We start from the raw sequence: 18,018 nt of genomic DNA on the forward strand, positions 1-18,018 counted from the left end.
GGTACAACAACTCAGTGCAAGTAGACAGGATACCCGCACTTGGGCCAACGAGACTTGGTACAACAAATCAGTGCAAGTAGACAGGATACCTGCACTTGGGACAACGAGACTTGGTACAACAACTCAGAGCAAGGAGACAGGATATCCGCACTTGGGCCAACGAGACTTGGTACAATAACTCAGTGCAAGTAGACAGGATACCCGCACTAGGGACAAAGAGTCTTGGTACAACAACTCAGTGCAAGTAGACAGGATACCTGCACTTGGGACAACGAGACTTGGTACAACAACTCAGAGCAAGGAGACAGGATATCCGCACTTGGGACAACGAGACTTGGAACAACAACTCATTGCAAAGAGACAGGATACCCGCACTAGGGACAATGAGACTTGGTACAACAACTCAGTGCAAGGAGACAGGATACCCGCACTTGGGACAACGAGACTTAAAAGGCACACATCTGATCTGCCTATAAAAGAGTATTCACTTCCGGGCATAAAAAGCTGACACATTGACAGCAGTGCAATCCATGCATTGAAACAATTTGAATGAAAAGGGCAATATTTAATATCTTAGTATCTACCTCCAACCATCATCTAAAGCTAGATACAAGCGCTTTTTAATATACTCGTGGAGTGTAATAATTTACCCCAGTATTTGAATACGGACGACCACTACCATGGTATGTAAAATGTCATACTTGGCTCTATCATACAAACGACCACTACCACTACTACCATGGGATGTAAAATGTTCACCTGGTACTTTCAAACAGACGTGTACTTTCATGCTATGTGACAGGCAAAACCAACTATGGTATGTAAAGAGCCGTACCTATTGTCTTTATACAGACAACCTATACCATGGTATGTAAAATAATACCCTTGGTACTTTTATACAGAAAACCTCTACCATGGTATTAAAAATGTTACCCTTGGTACTTTTATACAGACAACCTCTACAATCATGTTTGTAAAATGTTACCCTTGGTACTTTTATACAGGCAACCTCTACCATGGTATGTAAAATGTTACCCTTGGAACTTTTATACAGAAAACCTCTACCAAGTATGTAAAATGTTACCCTTGATACTTTTATACAGGCAACCTCTACTATGGTTTTAAAAATGTTACCCTTTGGTACTTTTAATCAGACAACCTCTACCATGGTATGTAAAATGTTACCCTTGGTACTTTTATACAGAAAACCTCTACCATGGTATGTAAAATGTTACCCTTGGTATTTTCATACAGACAACCTCTATCATGGTATGTAAAATGTTACCTTTGGTACTTTTATACAGGCAACCTCTACCATGGTATGTAAAATGTTAACTTTGGTACTTTTATATAGGCAATCTCTACCATGGTATGTAAAATGTTAACTTTGGTACTTTAATACAGGCAACCTCTACCATAGTATGTAAAATGTTACCCTTGGTACTTTAATACAGGCAACCTCTACCATGGTATGTAAAATGTTACCCTTGGTACTTTAATACAGGCAACCTCTACCATGGTATGTAAAATGTTACCCTTGGTACTTTAATACAGGCAACCTCTACCATAGTATGTAAAATGTTACCCTTGGTACTTTAATACAGGCAACCTCTACCATGGTATGTAAAATGTTACCCTTGGTACTTTAATACAGGCAACCTCTACCATGGTATGTAAAATGTTACCCTTGGTACTTTAATACAGGCAACCTCTACCATGGTATGTAAAATGTTACCCTTGGTACTTTAATACAGGCAACCTCTACCATGGTATGTAAAATGTTACCCTTGGTACTTTAATACAGGCAACCTCTACCGTAGTATGTAAAATGTTACCCTTGGTACTTTAATACAGGCAACCTCTACCGTGGTATGTAAAATGTTACCCTTGGTACTTTTATACAGACAACCTCTACCGTGGTATGTAAAATGTTACCCTTGGTACTTTTATACAGGCAACCTCTACCATGGTATGTAAAATGTTACCCTTGGTACTTTAATACAGGCAACCTCTACCATGGTATGTAAAATGTTACCATTGGTACTTTAATACAGGCAACCTCTACCATGGTATGTTAAATGTTACCCTTGGTACTTTAATACAGGCAACCTCTACCATGGTATGTAAAATGTTACCCTTGGTACTTTAATACAGGCAACCTCTACCATGGTATGTAAAATGTTACCCTTGGTACTTTTATACAGGCAACCTCTACCATGGTATGTAAAATGTTACCTTTGGTACTTTAATACAGGCAACCTCTACCATGGTATGTAAAATGTTACCCTTGGTACTTTAATACAGGCAACCTCTACCATGGTATGTAAAATGTTACCCTTGGTACTTTAATACAGGCAACCTCTACCATGGTATGTAAAATGTTACCCTTGGTACTTTTATATAGGCAACCTCTACCATGGTATGTAAAATGTTACCCTTGGTACTTTAATACAGGCAACCTCTACCATAGTATGTAAAATGTTACCCTTGGTACTTTTATACAGGCAACCTCTACCATGGTATGTAAAATGTTACCTTTGGTACTTTTATACAGGCAACCTCTACCATGGTATGTAAAATGTTACCCTTGGTACTTTAATACGGGCAACCTCTACCATGGTATGTAAAATGTTACCCTTGGTACTTTTATACAGGCAACCTCTACCATGGTATGTAAAATGTTACCCTTGGTACTTTAATACAGGCAACCTCTACCATGGTATGTAAAATGTTACCCTTGATACTTTTATATAGAAAACCTCTACCGTGGTATGAAAAATGTTACCTATAAATCCAGAGTCAATCCAGTGTTTGAATAGTACACATTTACTCCGACAACCACTACCATTTTGGGAGAAATATTACCATTTGAACTTTCATAAGGACGACCTCTACCATGATATGTATAATATTATTGTTGTGTGTTCTTTTTCATACAGACGACCACTTCCATTGCAAGTTCAATATGTCACATAGTACTTTTAAACAGACGACCACTACCAAGGATTGTACAATATATTACCTGGTACTTTAATACAGATGACCACTACCATGTTGTGCGAATTTTTATCCTTGGTATTTTCATTCAGACCAGCAGTTACTGGTGGCTGCTACCGTGATCAAAGAGACAACAGACAATATATGCTCACTATATGATTTAACTTCACACGCTATTGTAGGCTAAATCAAATTAAGTTTATGCATGGAAATATGAGATATATCTGGTTGTGGGCTATGCTACCTTTGGAACGTTGAGGTTCATGTTTATTATACTTAACTATTGTTTGGGTTTGTGACGATGACAAATTAGTCATTGATCCACATTTAGTATAGACAATTCATAATTATAGATTCAGTTTTTTCAAATACTTTCAAAATTTCAATTTTACTTCAAAAAGCAACGTCCAAAGATTGTTTAAATAATGACATAAAATTAAAGTAGTATGTTAGCAGTTACATGTTCTTGACTTTCCAACTATCCCATTATCTTTCCAGGGAAGTATACTGCAATTAGTTAACGATTTTAATCTTCGAATTTTAATATCATCCATGTTTGCATGTTTCACTTAGTATTATTATTTCATATATATCAACCTGGGACAAATTTCTTAAATAGGCCACAGTCAGTTTGTACACACGAATTAGTTCAGTTGCCTGATACTTTCATACAGAACATACTCTATACATATATATATATATGTTGCACGATAAGCCTTAATGTCATTGCAAAGTGCATATATATAGTATATGGAAAACCTGAAAACACCTTTGATGGTGCCAGCGGTTTCTGATGAGAAGTTCTTCAAAGTGGTTCATAAACATGTAGTAATATAGTGATAAATGACGCCATTAAATACATTTCTTTGCAAATATTTTGAAATCTGACCAGAATATTCTGAGAAGATTTTCAAAGATGTTTTTTTTTCCTTTTGGTCACAATGGCAACCAGAGTTCTACATGAAAAAGTTTCATTTTGGGAAACAGGAAGAGAACCATCCAAGGAACATTCATGTGCAATTTGGTTGCAGTTGGCTTATGTCTAAGTGGTTCAGTAAAAATTGTTTGAAGTTTAATGTTGACAAAGGACGGACAGACGGATGGCGGACAATCATCCTATCAAAATAGCTCACGCTCAGCACTTTGTGCTCGGGTGAGCTAAAGCTTAGGTGAGTATAAAAGGCGATCTTTGCCCTTCTGTTCAAAATTAGCCTGAAGTTATTTATATACGTAAGTTGTACCATTCATACGAAAAGCTAGTCTGTGGTTTTATGATAAACACGCCTGACATGTCATTACCATGGTTTCATCATCGCTGTTGTTGTTAAGTGTGATATCTGAATGATGGCCATAATTTACATTGAACTTGAAACATTGGGGCAATTTTCAACGAAAGGGCAATGATCAACAATGTATTATTATATATTTTAAATATTCAATTCGAATACCTTCACAATCATATGAATTACACTGTATTTACATAAAGACACAATATCAACAAACAATATCATTAAATATACATCTACATGGTTCAAACGCGTAGTTGAAAGTAACATTCCATTTTTTTAATTTCTTTTGAAGAGAAGTCAGTGGCATTTGCACAACGAAGACATTGGTAAAAGTTTGAATGTTCAAAACTACTGACAAGCATGTGACTGAATTTTCAATGCATTGTATTGGAGAAATGCTTTCCATAGTACTGAATCAAGGGTCTAAAAAAACTCTTACCATGTGAAAACAAATATTCTACTAGTACTAAATAGGGCTGATTGATCAGAACTTTGTTAATGTTAACAAGGCTGTTAGTATCTATTAATTTTCAAATCGTTTCTACTATCAAAGTTGAATGGATATACTTGTAATCTGTTGTTTTTCTAACAAGATTTGTGACGACAGTTTTCGGCTGTGCTTGTTTATATTTTAAAATTAACAACGATGTCGTAAATCACGTTGTTAACTTTAATAAAGTTCTGAACTATCGGCCCATTGTTTTATATAAATAATCAACACAAAAATAAAACAAACAAGTTTATTAGTCTTCAAAAATGGCAAAACATGTCAATTACGTCTGATTTCAGTTGAAATTACAAGCAAAAACACAAACAGTAATACCTTGATATACGATGTTTTTCAGCCGTTTATTTTAGAAATTTGTAATCGGCAAGCAGATTAGATTATGGATAGATCAGAGAACTAGCTTAGCGTTGGTTGGACACCTCAATATATCAAGACATTCATATCCTTAAAGAAACACATGTAACAATGCAGTCTGTGACCACAAAACTCACGCCACATTTGTCAGTTATTTGTTTCTACAAGACAGCACCCTGAAAATACATTATTCACATAATAAATAAACATTATTCACATAATTAATAAATATTTATATAACACTTAAAATGGTAAACCGTTTAAATTTATAATCTAACCTAAATGTGAACTATTTTCTGACATTAACTTTCATTTTAGCCTTAATATTTTTTGTTTCAAAAACTTATTTTAATAGTCACTAATTTTGCTTTGATAAGTAACTATATTGGTGCAACATTAAGTTAATATTTGGCCCACATGGAGCACCTGTTTATCCTCTTTCATTCAACTTCCATAGTATATTGGTACATGAACACAAGCACTTGTCTTCCTATATATCCAGATCTCAACGGGGGGGGGGGGGATAAATAGTCTTGAGCCATATTTGTGGCTTCTAGAGTAAAGAATATCGGATAGTGAAGGACCATACATATCATAACTCCGGGACAGCTCACATGCTATCAGAATTTGCATTTGTATGCTATCAGAATTTGCATTTGTAAACATGAATTAAAAATTCTTTTGCAAATACATGTACATGTACTTTATCCAAAAATCCAAACAGACCTGAAATATCTTCCTAAATTCGTAAATTTTACAATGCAAATTTTCCCAAATCATCTAGGGTCCCAAAATGGACAAAATACTCTGGAATCATGTTAGTATGTTTTCCCATTTTGCCAAAATGACGCTATTTTCTCTTGTGAAAGGCCCCCGCCACAATTTCTTTAAAAATGGAGAAAACAACACACAACTCATTACCAATAGTATGTTACCATTCTACTTCACTACTTTGACAGCAGTTTTCTAGCCATTCCAGATGTGTGCTTACACTAAAATGCATTAAATATTTACTTCAATGCAAAACCAAAGCAATTGTGTTTGTAAACAAGCAAATCTGTTAAATTGATATCCCCCGCCAGATTAGGCAAAGTAGATGGCATGGAAATCAGGTGTATGTGAAAAATTCCATTTAAAACATGCAATACGGCTGCAAAGGGATGGACTTTTATGAATAAAGGATATGAGATTGTTTGCAACAGGTTGAATTAAAACTAGAAATGACGCAATGCAACGAAACCTGATATTCAATGATTGACAGAAGGACTTCAACCTTCCTTGTGAGATTCAGTTTTAACTGTTTATCTATTTTTATTCCCAGTGATCTTAATCTTGACCCTCAGGGCATGAAAGTCCTCCACAAACTCTTCCCTCAAACCAAGTTTAGTCAACCCTAAACAAAGTTATTCAGTTTTACCATTATTGTTTCTATTTTAGTAAGTGACATTGACATTGAAACCAGGGGCGCCAAAAGCTATTCAAGAAAGATCTACATAAACTCTTCCTTAATACCAAATTAAGTCAATATATGTCAACACTTACTGAAGTTACTCATTTGAACCGTTTTTCTATTCTTAGTGACAGTGACATTGCCCTTGACTCTAAACGCAATCCCATGAAAGGTCTCCATAAAATCTTCATAAATATCAAATAAGATCAAGATAAATGTATGTCAACCCTAGCTCGAGTGATTCAATTTCCAGCATTGTTTTATTTTTAGTAACAGTGCCCTTGAACTTTATCAGATGGGCCCCAAAAGCACTCACATGAAAATATTTTGATCCAACATTACCTAGTTTAAAAGTAATAAAAGACCGGAAATATTGTAAAAATAAAGCCTTTTTGGTTTTTCAAGATATGACATAGAGACCTAGTTTTCCACACCTCTCGACCTTATTTCAAACTTATCCTAAAATTAATCAAGGAAAACATTCCGATAAAGTTTCATGGATATTGGACTAAATATATATAATTTAACTTGTATTCAAAGATTCCTAGTGACCATACTTTTAATTCTATGTGACCCACATTTACAAGTGGTCAATATGTAATCAAGGAAAACATAATGATAAAGTTTCATGAATATAGGACCAGATATATTGCCTCTAGTATGTACCTAAGAATATTTCTTAGATTTGACTTAGTTAAATAGTTTTTGACACCATGTGACCTAGTAACTTTATATATATATATATATATATATATATATATATATATATATATATATATATATATATATACTATAATATAGTATAAAATAAAGCAAACACTATTAAACATTTATAAATATAATATGATACTATGTTTATTGGAAGTATACACGGTGGTTAGTAAACCAGCAATCCAGAGACATTGGTTCAAGCTTAACATGCACAAACAATTCTTGACAGGTTCCCTATCAACATTTAAATATTTCTGCATTTTTTGATGATTTTTTTTTATCAACATCAATTTCATTGTTGGGTAATGGTGTAAAAATAATGGCGATTGCTTACTGTTCCGATATGGGAGTGATTGTGCTGACGAAAACAAAGAAACCACTCTCAAACGTGGTACAAGTAAAATTTAGAAAATGTACCTTATTTCATTTCTGTGACTTTTTAAACTATTTTTTATACATTTACTTTCAAACTGAAACATAAACATTACCATATGTTTAAGTTTTATGATGATGTTGATGATGATGATAGCGGTACCGGTTAACGCCGGTTTAGTCGTCTGAAATAAGTTCACTCTTTTAAATTTAGCCACGTGTCTACCTATTATCTCTTTACTTTACTGCATTATATCGTTAGCATTATGTTTGAATAATTATAGCACAATTCATATAAACATGTACAGCTTTCACTGCATCATGATGAATTGACAAACATGTATAAATGAAATAAAATACAAAAAACACGATGTTTGTCACCACTTACATGTACTTGCCTTAAATGCATGTTTGTGGTTTAAGTCTTTCAGTGTTTTCATTTTCATTTACCAAACATGTATAAATGAAATAAAACACAAATAAACATGATATTAATCACCACTTACATGTAGCTTGCTTGAACGCAATTTTGCGGCTTAAGTCTTTCAGCTTTTTCATTTTCTTTTTTGCCAAATGACAACCGGAAGGAAACTACACTTATGCTATAAAGAAACAACATGCAAATGATAATTGAACAGGGCAAACAACAACATGTAAAATAATGAAAATGGTATAAACAAGAGATGTTTGTCAAACATTATGCCCCCCTGAGCGCCATGTTGTCAGGATTATATGGACAATTGAATGAAATATGCATGGACGGAAATGACAGCTGATTTGTTGCTGTTTTAAGATTATGACCATTAAAGTGTGAGGATAAAGTATGTTATGAATGTCATGACCTTTGACTCTATAAACTCCAAATCCAGAGTCATCAGCTGGTCACCAGAAACCTAAATGTCAAGTTTGAGGGCCATGGGTGCAGGCATTGTCAAGATATCACAAGGCAAGTTTTTTTCGTTCAAGGTCACTGTGACCTTGACCTATGACCCGATGACCCCTTAAATCATAAGGGGTCATCTACAAGTCAGATGCAACTTCAAGTCAAGTTTGAAGGCCATGGGTTCAGGCATTGTTGAGTTATCACTCGGACAACCTTATACCATTCAAGATCACTGTGACCTTGACCTTTGGCTCTATGAATCCTAAAATCAATAAGGGTGATCTACTGGTCAGGCTTAACATCCATGTCAAATTTAATGATCATAGGTTCAGGCATTGTTGAGATATCAGTGGGGGAAGATTTGTGAACTTTTTTGCGTTAAAGGTGACAGTGACATTGACCTTGGCCTGATGACCCCCAAAGTCGATAGGGGTCATCTACTGGGCAGGCCCAACCTTCATGTCAAGTTTGATGACCATAGGTCCAAGAATTGTCAGTTTGCTTTCAAGGTCACTGTTACCTTGACCTTTGACCCCTAAAATCAATAGGGGTCACCTACTGGTCAGGCCCAACCTCCATGTCAAGTTTGAGGGCCATGGGTGCAGGCATTGTTGAGTTATCACTTGGACAACCTTTTATCATTCAAGGTCACTGTGACCTTGACCTTTGGCCCAATGACCCCTAAAATTAATAGGGACAATCTTCTGGCCAGGCTCAACCTCCAAATCAAGTTTGAGGGCCATGGGTGCAGCCATTGTCAAGTTATCACTCGGATAACCTTTTACCATTCCAGGTCACTGTGACCTTGACCTTTGGCCCAATGACCCCTTAAATCAATAGGGACCATCTTCTGGCCAGGCCCAACCACCAAGTCAAGTTTGAGGGCCATGGGTGCAGGCATTGTTGAGTTATCACTCAGACAACCTTTTACCATTCCAGGTCACTGTGACCTTGACCTTTGGCCAGATGACCCCCAAAAACCATAGGGGACATCTCCTCGTCAGGCCAATTCTCCAAGTCAAGTTTGAGGGCCATGGCTGCAGGCATTGTTGAGTTATCAATCGGACAACCTTTTACCATTCAAGGTCACTGTGACCTTGACCTTTAGCCCAATGACCCCCAAAAACACTAGGGGTCATCTACTGGTCAGGCCCAACCTCCAAGTCAAGTTTGAGGGCCATGGGTGCAGGCATTGTTGAGTTATCACTCGATCAACCTTTTACCATTCAAGGTCACTGTGACCTTGACCTTTGACTCATTGAGCCCAAAAACAATAGGGGTCAGCTACTGGTCAGGCCCAACCTCCAAGTCAAGTTTGAGGGCCATGGGTGCAGGCATTGTCACGTTATCACTCGGACAACCTTTTACCATTCAAGGTCACTGTGACCTTGACCTTTGGCCTGATGACCCCCAAAAACAATAGGGGTCATCTACTGGTCAGGCCAACCTCCATGTCAAGTTTGAGGGCCATGAGTGCAGGCATTGTTGAGTTATCACTCAGACAAGCTTTAAAATTATTTTACCATTAAAGGTCACTGTGACCTTGACCTTTAACCCGATGACCCCCAAAATCAATAGGGGTCATCTACTGGTCAGGCCCAACCTTCATGTCAAGTTAGAGGACCATACCTCCAGGAATTGTTGAGTTATCACTCGGACAAGCTTTGGTCTACCGACGGACCGACCAACCGACATGCCTGTGCAAAGCAATATACCCCTCTTCTTCGAAGGGGGGCATAATTAAAAATATATAAACATTTCATGAATGGTTTACACATTAACTTTCAAATTTAAGTAATATGTAACGAAATTAACATGCCTTTCAAACAGGGAGTTGATATTTTAGTAAGTCGTCCCTGGTAGTAGCAGGAAAATCTACGCATGAACAAGTGTCAGTGGGCAAATAAGATCGGATATAAATTTTATCCATATAGTCTATTGTGCACGTAAGATTTAGGACAGCATTTAAAGGCACAAAACAAATATGTCCCAACTTATGTAGTAGTCTATATGTGCATGATGGCCTTCGGATATAATACATGCTGATAGTATTTGTTTACTTTTTGATGAATTAAAGCCACACTCTCACAGATTGTGAGTCATTTTAGTCAAATGAGGTGATTCACACTAGAACAGATCTCAATTATTTGGAAAACTGCCAAAAATTCATTTTTCTTATAGTCTTAGTGACGCTTTTATCCATAAATAACAATTTTCCAACGTAAATATGAAAAACTGCGATTTGATCTTTGTCAGCAGTCTTGTATCACTGGTTTCAGACATTTAAGGGAATAGGCTCATTCCAAGACAAAAAATAAAAATAAAGTTGTTAAAACGTTCAATCTGTGAGAGTGCAGCTTTAACAATTTTAGATTTTTTTCTAGATATGTTTGCTTTATTTCCCCACACATGTATGTCTATGATGTTTTTGCTAAAACAGTTTGCTTTACACTAATTTACAAATCATTCTCATCCATTAATGCTACTTATCTCTGTGAATGAAAAAAACTTATGTCTGCAATAATCAAATAATCAAATAATGTACACCGTCATGTACATGTAGTACTGTATCCTTTGTCAAAAAGTTGTTTTACCACAGGTCAACATTTGTTTATTTTCCTATCGGGGTCACCGGAGTGTTTCCTTAAGAAAACCATACATTTTAACAATGTAAGAACTTGTTATTGCTGCAATCTGCTAATGTTAACCTTAGTACTTGGGAGCAATGTAAACAAGCTCTTGTACAATGTAAAAGTCATCGTCTGACTTTTGTCTGCAGAACTAAACCATATAAAAAGCCGCTTCAGAGTCTTTAACAATTTTTGTTTTGGGGTAAAGAGGAACATAAAGAATGTCCAAATGTTAAAAAAGTTTCCTTAAAGCGGCACTCTCACAGATTTACCGTTTTTCCAACTCTTTTTTTTTGTCTTGGAATTAGCAAATTTTTGCGTAAATATCTGAAAACCAGTAATGTAAGACTGTTGACAAAAGATCAGATCGCAGATTTTCATAATTTCATTCCAAATTTTGGAGAGGAAATATAAACATCTGCGATCTGATCTTTTGTAATCAGTCTTTTTTCGCTGGTTTTCAGATATTTACGCAAAGAACTGCTTGTTTTAAGACAAAAAATAAAGAAGGTGTCAAAATGTTTAATCTGTGAGAGTGCAGCTTTAAATCGCATTATTGTGGCGACATGTAGCACTTATGCACCAGTCAATTGTAACCACGGCCTCCCTTGGTCGGGGGTTATACCGGGGATAGCCGGGAAAATGGCCCGCAATGCCCGGTGAATGCGGCGGTTTTGTCTTAATAAAAATATAGCGGGGATTAGGCATAACCTAGGGTCCCTGGGGTGCGGGGGCATTTGGCGGGGATTTTATCACCTGTTTGTCCAAGCAGGGGGGAGATTTTACCCTGGGTTGGCTGGACCGAAAGTCAAAGTCCCCGCTATTCCCCAGACTTGGGGGGGGGGGGGGGGCGTGGTTACAACTGACTGGTGCATAACCACAGTGAAAATAGCGATGCCAAGTCAATTGTAGCAATCTCCCCTTATGAATCTCATGAATATTAATTTTTCACGGAAGGCGACCCAATACTGGTACCGGTTTAATACACCCATTAAAACACATATATCAACATTTGCGGAGAACCATGTGGCTATTTATAGTTAATTAGATGATGAAATATTCTGGAAACCAGTCGGAGTTCACTGAAAACGTGTTTTTTTCTAAAAGAAAAACGAAAGTGAAAATTTGATTAAACGTTTTTTTCATGTTTTAAGGCAAGTACAAAGGATTATTTGGTTTGTTTTTAAGCATGGGATGAATCTCTCATAGGTTTTTATCACTTTTGATACGAAAACAACTGGACTATGAACGTTCTTAGACCATTTATAGACTTCGCCAAAATGTAAACAAAAATCCAAAATGGCTGCCTCGAAGTGAAACCACAGTTTTCACTTAGTCAGCTGCTTGATGATTAATGCATGAAACAGTTGCTGACAGCTTCAAACTGCAAGTACACCTTGTGTAAATAGGTGTTAACATTCAGAATGAATACATTTTATGTCTTCTTTAAATAATTGTAAAATAAACAAAAAAAATCACAAAGTTTGTGTTCGTCCCCAGTTTCATACCGTTTCCTTCTCATATATGTTTTCAGTATGTAATAAAGAAGTGTTTATATAAATTAAAGCCCGAGAAAAATGCCAGATTTAGGTTTCCGTACATCAGTAGTTTTCTAACTGAAACGTTGTTTTTGTGTAATAAGAAAAGATAAGATAAGATAAATTTTATTCCAATCATAGGTCATGTTATATGAAATATAAATCACAAATCACATAATGTAGAAAATAAATTGAAACAGTAAGGCAACATATTTAGTGAATGGAAATAAGGCTTCATCTTGATTTTTTTTTTAAACACAAATAACATAAGCATATTTGGAAAATTAATAAGCACATTTCCTTTTTATGCCTTAAAGTAATGTAAATGTACTATTTAAATCCAGAGTTGATGTTTATATGTGATTTAATATAATCATTATAACTTACAAATGGGAATCATGTTTATAATCTACCACAAATTAGTATTTATAAAACATTTAACAGGAGACAACAGCAAAAAGAAGGAATTCACTCATAAATTGACAATCATTATTATATATAATATAATATTAATATAATAATTGGTTTTATCAATATCACATTATTGAATAGCAGTGTAATAAATAACAAGAGGCACATCAGTGCCTGTGCTCCACTGGCCAAAAGGTTCAAGCAAAGACCACCTAACGAACATTTTCGTCAAGTTTCATAGAAATACAATCATCAATTTTTGAGGAGAAGTTATTTAAAAAAAAAAATTACTTTAATAGCTCTGGCTGCCATGTTGTGCAGTGGACCGAAATGATTTGGGCAATTTGAGTAAAGGAGCACCAAACAAACATTTCTGTCAAGTTTTATCGAAAAAAGGTCATCGGTTTCGACGACAAGTCGTATAAAGTTTTTTTTATTTTTTAGCTCTGGCAGCCATGGTGTGCAGTGGACTGGAACCATTTAACAAATTTTGGTTAATGACCATCCAAGGAACATTTCTGTTAAGTTTCATCAAAATCTGATCATCGGTTTCTGAGAAGATGTTCTTTAAAGGTTTTTCTATTTTTTTGCCCTGGCAGCCATGTTGTGCAGCGGACCGGAACCATTTGAGCAATTTTGGTTAAGGACCACCCAAGGAACAATTCTGTCAAGTTTCATCAAAATCTGCCTATCCGTTTCAGAGGAGATGTTGTTTAAAGATTTTGCTATTTTTAGCTGTGGCGGCCATATTGTGCAATGGACCAGAACCATTTGAGCAATTTTAATAAAGGACCACCCAAGGAACATTACTGTCAAGTTTCATCAAAATCTGCCGAACCGTTTCAGAGGAGATGTCGTTTAAAGATTTTGCTATTTTTAGCTCTGGCGGCCATATTGTGCAATGGACCGGAACCATTTGAGCAATTTTGGTAAAGGACCACCAAATGAACATTCCTGTGAAGTTTTGTCAAAATCCGCTTATCAGTTTCAGAGGAGATGTCGTTTAAAGTAAAAGTTTACGCACGCACGCACGCACGCACGCACTCACGACGGACAATCTGTGACGACATAAGCTCCATGGCCTTCGGCCAGTGGAGCTAAAAACTGTAATTGCAATTAATGTACAACTCGTTTCAGTTTGTAACGAAACTGTTTATTTATTTTAGTTTGTTTATTTGCTGTGTTTTATTCAGTTATTATGTTTGCTTGTAGTAAAAAAGCCTTTTGGGCAGTTATACATGCCTTACAATGAAAATAAAAACTTGGGTCAGGATTTCGTGACTTTTCAGTTATAGTTCTGGCTTCCATAACTTAAATGTTGATATTTATTTTTTGATGTTTACAACACATTAAAGTTATGGCGTAACCCCCATATAAAGGTCAACCAGAATCAACTTGAGTATGATGACACAATTGAATGACTCTGCAATCACATGACCATGATGACGTCGCTGGATTCTATTTATAGCATCGGATTCACAATGCTCATTTAGTTGAAACCAATTGCAGTAAGGTTGAAAATACCTTTTAATAAGTAAAAACAATTAATTTATTCCAAATTTGTTATTAGTTATTTACTTATTATTCGAAATGGAAAAAATAACAGCAAAATAAACACTACATGTGTGAGGTCAATTGTAGGTCACATTGGTATTTTCTGAAAATCTTGTTATCACGTGATTAAATTTGAATACAGCTATGACCTAGTTAAGGAATGCTTATAATCGGATTTATTAAAATGATAAAATTAACTATATATAGATAAAGCGTTTTTTGGTTTTGAAAATGTGTTTGTGAACTACATTTTATTTCATTTACCGGAGGATAAAGTTATTTTGTCTGTACAGTGCATACAAATGAAATAACAGTGTGACATAAAAATGTCACGAATTCTGGTAGGGTTTGGATACGGCGTCCTCTTCAGCTAACACATCCAAAAAGGTAATATAAAACGTGTTCGCTGAAGTTCTTTAGCTATTTCAGCTAGTGCATTTTAATGGCGGTGAAGGGTGGGTGAATACAAAGTGCTTTATCTTCACTTTGAAATGAGATATTTGAATAATTCTTGCATTTTTATACTCACAAAATATGTATATTAACAGAAATGTAAGGTTTTTGCATGTCAAATTATTTAAAAAAAAGTCTTGTTGCAATGCTAGTGAAAAACTAAAGTAAGATTTTTGCAGTGTTAGAAATAGCCGCCTGCCCGCTTGCCCGACAAAGTTAAAATACGGTCGGGCAAGTTACTTTTGACAGCAACTTGTCCGCCGGGCAAGTTAAAAAAATCGCTGATGTTTATACTTTGAAACGAAACTCCGAATCACGTTTTTTAAACTAAATTTGATTGGTCGTGAAAGCGTCAAGCAAACCAATGGCATTTAGCGATACAAATTTGCGTATCATTGTAAACTGGTTCCCGCTTGTCTTCTATGTAGTATAGCGTAGTAGTCAGACGGGAATCATTGTAAACTGGTTCCCGCTTGTCTTCTATATAGTATAGCGTAGTAGTCAGACGGGAACCAGCCTAGTATCATTGTTGAAATATGCAAAATGGCGACAACTATCCTTTATTTACGAAAAATTGGTTGTTTATTTTGTTTTGTAATAGTCATTGACTGTCCTGATACTGGAATAGTTTCAATACCATAGATGTAAAACTGTTTGCAAATAGTCTCGGACTCCATATTAGTAATCTATAGATTGATGGCTCATAGATTCTTTTCATCTACAACTATCTTAAACATGTATTTAGCATACACTCAGTAGCATGGAATGAACTTTTGAAAAGCAGGTCCCATACATGAGCACTTAAGCCTAATAAAATCATAATATGATTAACAAAAAAATATTACAATGTACACATGTAGATAAAATGAAAATTTTCAAGCAAAAAAGTGGGTTTTTGTGAAGGCTTTTTTTAGTGCCAGGAGAGTGCCATAATGCAGGATTTTGCATCAAATTGTCGTCAGCTTCTGGGGGCCTAGAACGGCCCCCAGACCCCAGGCCGTAAAGGGCACCTCGCTATGCGAGGTGCACCAAGTGGCTTCGCGACTTGCGGGCAACTTACACTTTGAAGGGGCAAGTTTGGGCAAGTTACCTAAAAAAGTTAATTCTAACACTGTTTTTGTAAGACTGACAACGAGTGAAATCTTGCAAACAATAAAGATAATATTAAAACGCGTTAAACAAGCACAACATTATTATCTTACCGGCTGTTCTGGTGTGTAGATACTATTATTTCATTTCTACTTTCTTTTCGCCATCCCACCAAATCCCAATCGTAACAACTCGGCCATCTCCGGGCAAGCTTCGAGATAGACCTCGTAAATAGTAGTAAGGATATACGAAAGTGCGATGCGGCTGCCGGCGATTAACACTGTTTTCAATCCGCGTAAAGAAGGCCCATTGTAACAACAAGGAAATGGATTTTGTTAAATTAAATGTGCTTGTTTAAGAGAAAATATTTATTGTAACCTCAAAGAATGTTCGTTTTATGGATATTTAGATGTTTCCTTATAGTTGAAGCACTCTATTTCCTCTAGAAAAATCGTGAGCACACAGAAAAACCGCAGAAAATGTACTTGACAGTCATTGAAATGATCTTACGGTTCATGGCATGCATGAATCATTACATCGGATTAAATGCATGCATGGACTAAATGTCAACATTTTCTCAACAGTTTATACCCTATGAAATGCAAGTTTTAAGTCATACTTTGCCGTGTTATTTTTTCACACCATGTCTTGCCATTAAAACAACATTACTATTCTGTAAAATCATCGATTGCATTGTGCAGACTTTTGTGGATTGTGGTAGGATGGGTGTGAGCTTGGCACCCAGTCAGCTTTACCAGCTGAAATCTATGCATGCTTTTACTTCAGCATTATTGGGTTTGGGCTGCAGTTTTTTTTGTGTAAACAGTTTTGTGGGGTTGAGGTGGGGCGGTGACTATCTACGCAGTAAGCTCAATTGTTAGAGTACCAATACAATGTTCATGTGGATATGCACCAGACAATTGTAACCACGGCCTCCCCATCTGGGGAATAGTGGGGACTTTGACTTTCAGTACAGCCAACCCCGGCTAAAATCCCCACCCTGCGCGGACGATCTAATGGCAAAATCTCTGCCAAATGCCCCCACACCCAAGGGACTCTAGGTAAGGTCCATTCCCCTCTATATTTTAAGCGAAGATAAAACCAACGCATTCAACCACCACTGCAGGGCCACCTGATAGGTAAAAACACGGCCCATTTCCCCTGGTTAACCCCAGTATTCCCCCTGACCTGGGGTGGGAGGGGGGGGGGGGGTTACAATTGACTGATGCACTAAGTTGACAGATCTTGTCTTAAAATTGTATTTGTTCAAGGCAGATCATGCTTCACTTTACCTCCTAGGCTGTGGATAAAACCCACTCATTAGAAGTTTCCTTACACATTATACTTGTCTCAATCTATAATTATTAGTCTCAATATCTTTGAGTAAATTGTCATTTTTTATTAAAAACAACAACACCAAAAGAGTAACTGATAAGATACTCAACTGATTCATTTTTTTGTAAATAAAAGCCTTAAACAAATATTTAGCCAGGTTACTAAGCTTTTCAGCAATGTATACCAGACTTTTTTCAATAATACTTAACCTATTTTGAATAATTAGCCTTTAGATCACTCTTCACCAAATGACTCTTTTATGTCCAACTCCATAAAATGCAAACAAGAATAATTACAGTTTGGATCAACATGTCTCTTAATTTTATTTTTAATATTAGTCAAGTAATAACAGAGCCATGTGTATGCAATCCAATGTAAAACTAATGATAAATTAGTTTTTGCTCCCATTTTTACTTTCATTTCTGTGGCAAGACCTTTTATGTG

General features: G+C 36.1%; 1 protein-coding gene across 5 annotated transcripts in view; it reads right to left on the reverse strand.

The window, feature by feature from the left end:
- The window catches only part of LOC128213275 (uncharacterized), a 38,915-nt gene extending 22,201 nt beyond the window's left edge, over positions 1-16,714 (reverse strand). For 2 of the 5 annotated variants that reach the window (XM_052918906.1, XM_052918875.1), the window contains exons 1-3: positions 16,353-16,714; positions 8,188-8,283; positions 5,110-5,324 (exon numbers count right to left, since the gene is read on the reverse strand). The gene's annotated coding sequence lies outside the window, so the exon portion shown is untranslated. The remainder of the gene's footprint in view (positions 1-5,109; positions 5,325-8,187; positions 8,284-16,352) is intronic. The other 3 variants (XM_052918898.1, XM_052918883.1, XM_052918890.1) reach the window with 3 other exon arrangements.
- Positions 16,715-18,018: the final 1,304 nt, after the last annotated feature.

The sequence above is a fragment of the Mya arenaria genome, chromosome 2 (genome assembly GCF_026914265.1).
Source record: "Mya arenaria isolate MELC-2E11 chromosome 2, ASM2691426v1".
NCBI classification, from domain to species: domain Eukaryota; kingdom Metazoa; phylum Mollusca; class Bivalvia; order Myida; family Myidae; genus Mya; species Mya arenaria.